Source organism: Portunus trituberculatus, chromosome 43 (genome assembly GCF_017591435.1).
Source record: "Portunus trituberculatus isolate SZX2019 chromosome 43, ASM1759143v1, whole genome shotgun sequence".
Lineage (NCBI taxonomy): Eukaryota > Metazoa > Arthropoda > Malacostraca > Decapoda > Portunidae > Portunus > Portunus trituberculatus.
The window spans coordinates 1,894,581-1,904,170 of record NC_059297.1 but is presented as its reverse complement, the minus strand read 5'-3'; the positions used below and the strand labels follow the sequence as shown (position 1 = coordinate 1,904,170).

At 41.3% G+C, this 9,590-nt stretch overlaps 1 protein-coding gene and 1 long non-coding RNA gene across 3 annotated transcripts in view; one reads left to right on the top strand and one right to left on the bottom strand.

Annotated features, from left to right (window-relative positions):
• Positions 1-9,590, top strand: part of LOC123517951 (homeobox protein HMX2-like) — a 106,025-nt gene that overhangs the window by 56,159 nt on the left and 40,276 nt on the right. The window lies entirely within an intron of this gene.
• The window catches only part of LOC123517954, a 142,166-nt gene continuing 136,122 nt past the window's right edge, over positions 3,547-9,590 (bottom strand). Inside the window, exon 8 of one of the 2 annotated variants that reach the window (XR_006678629.1) lies at positions 3,547-3,964. This is a non-coding gene — a long non-coding RNA (uncharacterized LOC123517954). Of the gene's footprint in view, positions 3,965-4,933; positions 5,352-9,590 lie in introns of those variants that run through there. The other variant, XR_006678628.1, reaches the window with a different exon arrangement.

Here is a 9,590-nt window from a genome sequence, read left to right as displayed (position 1 = left end):
AGAGAGAGAGAGAGAGAGACAAGACAGAGAGAGAGAGAGAGAGAGAGAGAGAGAGAGAGAGAGAGAGAGAGAGAGAGAGAGAGAGAGATTGTCAACACGAAGAAGAAACATCAAGGGAAAATCACTAAAATATTATATCCAGTGCATTACCAACAGTGACTATAAAGCAAATCAGATCACCCACATACAGTGCAGAGAGAAACGAATGGCCTTGTGTACATATATATCCGTATCGTTACATTCTATTAACGCTTTGCTCTCTCACTACAACTACTTTCAAACGCCACAGAAATAATAAGCCAGGTTTTCTTGAGTGTTTCTTCTGTTAGTAATGTAGAAATCTTGTTAATCTATCACTACAACCATAAAACACCATTAAAAATCCTTATAATATCAACTAGAGGCTCTTAAAGTAAAAGAAGTGTTTCGGAATGTAGAAATCTTGTCAATCTCTCACTAGGACCACAAAAACACCATTAAAAACATCAACTAGAGACTTTTAATAGTAATGAAGGTCAGTGTAGAAGTGTTTCAGAATAATAGCCCATATATTCTTCATTCTCTCACTGTTTGCTGATCCTCTCTTGATTTAAAAGTGAAAAGAAGCGATACCTGGAGCTTTTTTTTTTTTCCATTATTTGATGTTTGCACTTTACGAAGGCCATTCAGGAGGGATAAGTAGGTCGGCTGATAGGTCAGTAAATATACATGGAAGGAAAAGAGAGAGAGGTAACCTGGAGGAAAGAGTGAAAACAATATCAGAAGTATGACACGCAGGTGATATGAGTGTGTAAGAAAGGTGGAAGGATAAATGGGAGCTATTAACGACTTGATATGATAAAGGTGTGAAAGTAAGGCAGGTAAAATTTATATAGAGGATAAAAATAGAAATAACACAGATTGGTATAGAGGAAAGACGAAAAGATGAATAGAATGTAGTAAGAATAGGACAAGAAAGGAGGGAGTGAGAATAATGAGATCCTAGTAAGGGAGGCAGATAAGACAGGTGAGACTATACAGGAAAGATGGAAGGGTGAGTGCATGATGTATAGGCAAGGCATGAGAAGACAGTGGGGTAGACAGACAGAGAGACAGGTAGGTAGGTAGGTAGGTAGGTAGGGTAGAAGAGAGGCAGAACACTGGAGAACGACTTAGAAACAGCAGAAGATTAATTAATACATGGAGAAGTCAGAGAGAGAGAGAGAGAGAGAGAGAGAGAGAGAGAGAAAGGTTATGGTAGGTGAGGACAGGGAAAGGGAAGGGAAGGCTTTGGCGCGGCGGGGCGAGGCAGCAGCACCCACCACCACCACCAACCCCGCCACTGCCCCGATAAAGCCGTCGTCCCCGCCCCGCTCAACTCCGTCGCCGCTCAATATCCCGGCGTGTCAGATTACGAAGCGGCGAGGACGTGCGTGACGGTGCGTGATGCTCGCTGACACACACACGCACACACACACACACACACACACACACACACACACACAAGCAGGCGACCGTGGTGAATCACACATGTCAGACATATGGTCTGTGATATTTGATTTCTTTCCTTTTTTCTCTCTTTTTTTCTTCAATCCTGTATATATTTCGTCATTTCGATTGGAGTGTGGTTATTTTTTCATCATCTTTTCTCTTTTTCTTCTTTCTCTCCATTTCGTCTTCCTTTTTATCATTATTATCCATATCGTTATAACATCTGATATCGCTATTGTTGTTATTATTACTATGATTATCACGACTTTGATTATTCTCTCTCTCTCTCTCTCTCTCTCTCTCTCTCTCTCTCTCTCTCTCTCTCTCTCTTTGTGGAATTGTAGTTCTACGTGACGATTCCGAAGCATCTAAATGTTGAGAATTTTAGGAATTTATAATGCCTAAATGAACAGGAGAAATGTTCACGGAATCAGTTACTACTACTACTACTACTACTGCTACTGCTACTGCTACTGCTACTGCTACCACTACTACTACTACTATTATTACTGGTTCTATTATTATTACTACTACTACTACTACTACCACCACAACCACCACCACCACCACTACTACTACTACTACTACTACTACTACATACTGCTACTTCTACTACCACCACCACCATTACTACTACTACTACTGCTATAACTACTACACCACCAACACTGCTTCATCCACCAACCACCGACCACCACTTCAATCACCACTACCACCACCACCATCACCACCACCGCCGCCACAACACCTAAGTGGGGTCTGACTTACGAGGACAGCGGGAGGCTCCTGATACACGCCTGGCCACTACTGACATATCATCGCTGAGTGGCTTAAAGTTACTCGCATAATACCAATTAGTCCTAACTTTGTTGCGCTTACCACCAAACGGAGCGGCGGGAGATGAGATCGCAATGGTCCGCTGAATGAAATAATAAACTGATCTAAGTACAGGCTACCTCCTCCACGTCTCCTCCTCTATACAGCCTCCTCTTCCTCCTCCTTCTCTACGGCAGGCTATGTAGTATTACTTGCTGTGAGACGAGACGTGCATAGATAAGGCGGTGTATGGAGAGAAAATCTATGGTGTAAGGGGGTGGGAAGGTGGTGAGGTGAGGGAGGTGTTACTGTTACTAGATGTACTGTTATTGTTGCTGTTGCCTTTTTCTAGTGCTGGTACGGTTACTGCTACTGTTATACTATACAGCAACAATAGCGGGAACCATAATATTTTTTACTACTACTGCTATAATTAAAAGAGATATAAATACAACGGCAACTTACTTAATATCACTAAAATAGCTACTACTACCTTCACCATTGCCTCCCATCCAAGACAACCAACATGACCACACACATTATTAGGCAAACACACTCTTCTCTCTCTCTCTCTCTCTCTCTCTCTCTCTCTCTCTCTCTCTCTCTCTCTCTCTCTCTCTCTCTCTCTCTCTCTCTCTCTCTCTTATAGCAGTAACACCTCACTCCTCTCTTCTCCTCTCCTTTCCTCTCCTCTTCCCTCTCCACGCCTCACTTCTCACCAAGCCATAATACCGTACTTGTCTCTGCCACTCCTTCCATCCAGAGAAAAGTATTCCTCTCATGTAAACCTGACACTCGTTGATTCTCCTCTGAACACACGCAGCCACGCACGCTTATATAGATACACACACACACACACACACACACACACACACACACACACACACACACACACACACAGTCACATGCACAGAAGCAATAATATCAAGTCACATCTTTTCACGGAAGCAAACACATTCACGAGCAAATAAAGTTACACGCAATCAAGCAGACAGGTAGGTAAACACACACACACACACACACACACACACACACACACACACACACACACACACACACACACACACATGCATCCTAAGTGGAACAGCAGCACCCACACTGTCTCCTAATCACCATCACTTAGAAACCACTTGAAGCACGTCCATCATCACTACCTTAGGGCCAAACAGAGACGCAACATCACCCCTGCCGCCCCTGCCACACACACACACACACACACACACACACACACACACACACACACACACACACACACACACACACACACACACACACACAGTAAATATTAGCCACGCAATTTATCAGATCCATTTCATGCAATTTCTAAGTCAAGTCCCCGACATCAGACCGTTAACACGTTTCCATTAACTCCCAAAGACATAATTAATAACGACAAGATTCCTCCGCGTGCAAAAATCCCCGCAGGAAAAGGTGAAAAAATAGAAAGCGCACAGAATACAACGCCAAGTAGGAAATTCGAGATATGTTCCCTTGATTGAACGTCGTAAAAAAAATGTGACAAAACGAACAGAAAGTCATCACGGACATGATTGAAAAATTCGCCTTGGCCTCGTGAAGGAAGTGTTTCGTGCGCTCGCCCACCCCGCTTGTCCGTCGTTCCTCGTTCCTCGTTCCTCGTCCCTTGTGCCTTGTGCCTTGTGTCCTCCACCACACAAACCTAAGACGATTTGGAATAAGATTAGAACGGTGGGAGAACAGGAGGAAGAGGATGGGAAAGAAGAAGATGAGGAGGAGAAGGAGGAGGAGAGTAACAATGACAAAGAACGAAAACCAGAAACAACCACTGGAAAAAGATAAGAAAGTATACGACAGCGAAAAAAAAGCAGAGAAGAGAAAGGCGGCAAGAAAAATAACAGATGCCTTGGTGACGCCCTTTCCTCCGACCATTTCTCTCCGTCCTTACCTCCCTCCCTCCCTCCTCTCTTCGTACCTCTCACCCTGCCCTTCCCATATATAGCATTGGACGGTAAACTTGTGGAAATCGATCTTGACTGGTGGCGTCAGTGAACACACCGCGACCTGCCACTGAGTAAAAAGTCCCCCAACGTCTGCTGGCGCCCTCTGCTGCCCTGCGTCGCTCCTCAGACCTTTACGTCAGGCAGGTGTGGAATCGAAAGACTTGCAAGTGTGAATGTGCCACCTGCAGGTACTGAGAGATGCCGTGTTGTGCTGCAAGGAGTGGCGTGGCTGTCTTGGCTCTCAAGGTGGTGAAGGTTTGGCGGGGCGAGGTGGCGAAGTGAGGAGAGCAGTGCCGTAACCAGAGTGTGAAAAAGAAAGGCGGTCCGATCTGCAGTGTTGAACAAAATGCACGCCGCTGCAGGGTAAGGAAGAGTATAGGTCAGTCTGCTATCTATAACGATGAGATATCCAATGGTGACGGGTATACGGCTCTCCACCACCAGGACAGGATAAAGAGTCTCTCGAACGTCGGAGTATACACGCAGCAGTTTTGAGAAATCTAATACTGACTTTACTCATGTTGTAGATGAACTGAGAAGATTTTGCTGTCATGACCGTCAGTGGAGCAGGCTGGCGATTTTATAGATGATGACTTGACATTTGTAAGTGTGTCAGTGGAAACACGGAGCTAAAACAATACTCATCATTATAGTTTACCTGTCTTTGCACCATCACGTGATACTTGCAAGAGAAATAATAAGAACACTGGAGTTCATTATTTATTAAGGTTCTTGGGATCTGTTTGAGATGACATGAAGTCTGCGCCACAGCCTTCATCTAGCAGGGAACGTAGCACAGCCTGAGAGTCGCCACACGTAGTATGAGGACATGACAATTCTAGAAAATTATCATGTCGCTTGAATACCAAACATCTGTGGTGTGTTCTGTCGACCACCACCGTTCTATACTATCGACCAAAGCTATCATACATGTATCAGCAGATCATTGTACGAAGCTTTAGAACGATTCTGAATTTTAGCTTTTTACGGAAGACTTGTTGTACACGCTTCGCTGAAATGATGAACAGCCTTGCCACTGTCGTCTCTTTCTCAAGGTTGTGTAGTCCCAGAACTGATGTTATCATCCTGTAGTAAACATGTGTCTATAGTAAGGTTGAATTAAGTTTATATGTCTTCTTTTTACACACTTTTCTTTACCTACATTATGTCTCGCACGGAAACGATGGGAAAAATTAAAACATAAGAGAGAAATCATCAGCGTTGCCAAATGGAAATTAAAACTAAAACATTTTAAGAAATTGAACTCCTTTCTGGGTGTTTCTTGCCTGTCTGGAAGAAGATGGCATCCCTCGTTCACAACTCTTTTAGTCGCCTTTTACAGCACGCGGGCAACACGAAAACATGTATTCTAAATCTTAAAACGCCCCAGGGAGGAACAAAAACCACATGAATTCGCTCGCGGTTGAGGCATTTAACCTAAACTGCGTCCAGGGATTGAAGGCAAAACCCAGACATTAAAGCACAACGACACGTGATGCTCAAACATTTCCTTCCCCTAATTCTTTCACTTTATCCATTTTTACCCGGAATGGCAAATGGAGATAATTTCAAATGGTGGTGGTCCATTTTTTACTGACGAAGTTAATAGTATTCATGTTTCGTGATCTGCATTGCTGCTGCCTTTTCTTCAATAAGCACAAACATTGCCTATATTTCTTCTTTTTAAAGTCGGGATGATTTTATGCTATGTACTTACAGAGCTGTCTTGATGATACATTTTGATTGGCAATGTCACTCGTTTTCGTGATATATATATATATATATATATATATATATATATATATATATATATATATATATATATATATATATATATATATATATATATATATATTTTTTTTTTTTTTTTTTTTCCAATGAACATGAGCTAATACATATATTTTGTCAGTCAAAAGACCAATCTATATATCAGGTCGGCTTAGACAAAACTCTAAGTACACACATACTATTCATTCACACTCTCAGAGCCCTTAAAAACAATTACGAATATGGTCAGTCTTTAAAAATGTTTTCTTCTCTAACACCAGGACTAATTTCAAGAGTTACAGAGACGATCAGCCGCATTTCCAACCATGTATTTCCTTTTAACCCCTTCAGAACTGGGACGCATTTCACCTTGATTTTTGGGTATGATTAGACGATTTTATTTACATTAGGAAGAGCAGAAACTTCATTACTTTAATCGCAACACATGTCTCTGGAGCTGTATAAAATGGACAAAATGGTAATCAGAATGAATATAAAAAAGCATCATAGTATTGAATTGGTTGATAATGTATAAATTTTGCTAATCTATTACAACATCCATAAAAAGCATCCTAGCAAACCCTCGTAACTCGAACTAGAGTCTTTTGAAAGTAGTGGAGACATGGCAATAAGTACTGCAGAATATGAGCCCGTATTCAGAAACGCTTTGCTCTCTCATCATGTCTATTTTTCAAGGCCACAGAGATGATTAGCGGGATTTTCAAGAGTGTTTCTGTGATAATGTAGAAATCTTGTCACTCTGCCTCTAGAAACGTAAAAACACCTTAAAAACTCGTATAATTTTAAATAAAACCTTTTTTAAAATAGTGGAGGTGAAGCACAGAAGTCTTTGTGAATACGAGCCCTAGTCCTATACTCGTACATACCACGTAATACTCTGGAACTCCCTGCCTGGTTCTGTATTTCCATCTTCCCTCACTTGCAGTTTAAGTAGGCCTTTTTATTTTTTTTTAACTTGGCTAGTTTCCCTCTTCCATAAAAAAAAAATACAGATGGTGACTTCACTGATCCACATTCCCGCACTACCTTTACATCCATCTATCCATCCTTGCACTTACACGCTGCCTACATACACTCCCACCACGCACATCACACCACCATGAATAAGTAAACCCCTCTACACAGCGTCCCTCCCAGCGTAATACATCAAACCATAAATAAACACAAGCACTAATACCACGAACATAAAAGCGACATACATAAAGAAAACGACTCCAATCAAATATACATGTACAGGCGAAAATATGCCGCGGATAAACGGGTACTATGAATATGAAGAAAGGAGAACCGAGCCTCAGCCCAGGGAAGCATTATGACCCCGATAAAGTACAGGTGAGTTGTGAGCCAGCCTGGTGTGTGGCATTTGAGAAGCGGGGCTGCTATTACCTGCTAGTGGCGGGGGAGGCGTATGTAAGTGTACCGGGGGAGGGGAAGGGCAGGAAGGCAAGGCTGACGATAGGGGTAAGGGGGGGAAAGATGTGGTAAGAGAGGTATTAGAGGGGTAGACAGAAAGGATGAAAGTTGAAGGGACGGAGAAAAGCTACAAAGGACGAGTGAGAGAGTTATCAGAGAAGGGAGGGAGAAAAGCTACAAAGGACGAGTAAGAGTTATCAGCGGAGTAGAATGAAAGAAGAGAGGTTAACCCCTTTAACTGCTATGACGTGCTTTCATATTCATTCTGCTTACTAATTTTGTTGATTTTATACAGCTTCAGAAAATTATGTGGGGATTGAAATAGTGAAGACTGTGGCTATTAATCTTCTGCCCTCTATAGACCGTTCCTAATGTCAATGAAATCGTTTAATGATACTAAAACTCAAGGTAAAAATGCGTGCCAGTAATGAAGTGGTTAAGGGGATGTAAGGAGAAAAGGTGAGTAAAACAATACGTAATGGATGAGATGATTATATTAGACGAGTAGTGAGAAAGAATATAGGTTGAGGGGATAAGGGAGGGAGAAAGAGGGAAAAGTGAAAAGAAATATTAGAAAAGTAGAATATGTAGGTTCAAAGGATAAAGGGAAGGAAAGAAGGGGAAGAAAATGCAATATTAAGGAAAGAAGTTATAAAGATACAGAGAGAAGGAAAGGAAAAATAAGGAATGATTAAGCAGAGAAATAAAGACTAAATAGAAGATGAAGTATTATGGGAAGAGAAAGGAGAAGGAAGTGGCATGCAACTAAACATGGGAAGATGGAAAGATAAAAAAGTAGAATCAGGAAAGAAAATAAAGTGAGGTTGATAAAACGAAGATAAGGTAAAAAAAAGAAATGAAAAAGAAAGAGAGGGAGGAGAAAGAAAGAGCCTGAGAAGACTGGAGCTGGTAAATACTAGATACAGAAGAAAAAGAGTGATGATAGAAAGAAGAGAGATAAATTAAGCGGTTACTAATGTATGTACAGACTAAGAAGAGGAAAGAGGAGGGTAAACAAAGACAGCATATGGGATATACAAAAATATAAACATGAGGAACGTGAAAGAAAAACAAAACAAAACAAAAGAAAGAGAAACTGAATCCAACATACGAAGCATATTATAAACACACACACACACACACACACACACACACACACACACACACACACACACACACACATAATGCAAAAAAATGGTAAAAAAAAAAAAAGAAGGGAAAACACGGAAATAAATAATGCTGAAGAATGTAAAAGAAGATTATTCTGAAGAGGAACAAAGAGGGCGAAGAAATAATTTGATAATGGAGAAAGCAGAATAATCACTACTACTACTACTACTACTACTACTACTACTACTGCTGCTGCTGCTGCTACTACAATGCTACTACTACTTCTACTACAATAATAATAATAATAATAATAATAATAATAATAATAATAATAATAATAATAATAATAATAATAATAAGTGTAGAGATCCGAGAGAACGAAGAAAAATAGGAACAATGTAGAAACAGGAAGGAATAGAGTTTAGAGAGGAAAAGAGGTAAGAAAAGAGAGGAAGAAGTAAAAAGAGAGGAGAGAGGAAAAGAAAGAAAAATGGAGGAATGGTGAAAGAAAGATGATGAATAGGAAGATGGTAGAGGAAATTTATCGTAGCAGTAGTAGTAGTAGTAGTAGTAGTAGTAGTAGTAGTAGTAGTAGTAGTAGTAGTAGTAGTAGTAGTAGTAGTAGTAGTAGTAGTAGTAGTAGTAGCACGGGGCACGCGGCAAGAACACCTTACTTCCCTGGTTCTCCAACACGACTGGGCGGGCAAGGTGTTACTCAGAATCTTTTATTGACTTCCTCCGCTTCCCTTACCGCGACTTCACCTTCCAAAATTTACCCCTCTCTTCCATTCTGCTTCCCTCTCCTTCTCTCCCTTCGCCTTCCTCACTCCCTCTCCCTCTCTCCGCTAGGTAAATAAGAGTATGGAAGTAAAGGTAAAGAATCGCAGCCCGTTTTCTAATAGTGTACTGGTAAGGTTAATGTTTTCACCTCCGAACGTGCTCTTTTCTCTTGCCTTGTAACGCCGCCGCTGCCACCACCACCACCACCACCACCTCCACTACCACTACCACCAC